Source organism: Chrysochloris asiatica, unplaced genomic scaffold (genome assembly GCF_000296735.1).
Source record: "Chrysochloris asiatica unplaced genomic scaffold, ChrAsi1.0 scaffold00564, whole genome shotgun sequence".
Lineage (NCBI taxonomy): Eukaryota > Metazoa > Chordata > Mammalia > Afrosoricida > Chrysochloridae > Chrysochloris > Chrysochloris asiatica.
Genome location: NW_006409082.1, coordinates 103,870 through 104,739, shown reverse-complemented (window position 1 = coordinate 104,739; position 870 = coordinate 103,870).

The following is an 870-nucleotide window of genomic DNA, read 5'->3' as shown; positions in this document are numbered from 1 at the left end:
CTATATACTCTCATCTACCGATACACTGTCAGTTTGTCATATAGTGGAGGGTTACATTTTGCTGTGATGCCGGAAGCTATGCAACCAGTATTTTGAATGCTATCAGGGTTACCCATGATGAACTTCAGGTTTCAGTTAGCTTCCAGACTAAGACAGACTAGAAGGCGGGAGAGGTGGACTACTTCAGAATGTCTAGTCATTGAAAACCTTATTAATAGCAGTGGAGTACTTAGAGAATATTGAATATTGAAACATTGTGAATAGTACCATATTATTGTCAGATATGGTACTGGAGATGACACTATCAGATTGGAAATCACTCAAAATACAAATGAGATAAAGCTGCCTCCTCAGAGTACAGTTGACTATGATGACACATATGAAGTAAAGTTTTCACAACTTAAAATGAGTAGAAAGAGCAGCAAACATCCAGCAATAATCAGAACATACAAGTATGTTCATGAAGTATGAATCTAGGAAAACTGAAAGTTGCCATTTAAGTTTCTGGATGGCTTCTAAGAATACCTATGTCAGATGGCCAACAACTGTCTTTGTAGCAAGAGTTGTGTCAGAGGGCTTCAAAAGGACTGTGGAAATATAAAATTAAAAGCTAATGGGGAAGTGAGGGAAAAACAGCAATGAAGCAGTGAGCTAAGCCCTACAATGTTCAGTAGACTTCTGTGAACCTGGTTGACCAGCAGTGCGGCAAGACCTGGGGACTCTTGAGCCCAGAGTCAATGACATAGCCACAGAGGACTAGAGTGAAGAATGAAGTGTCCAGCTGATAAGAAGTGAGGGCATATGCACAAGAACACCCACACGTTCAGATAACACCCACTTATCCTGGCTTCAGTGACTGGATGATCAGAG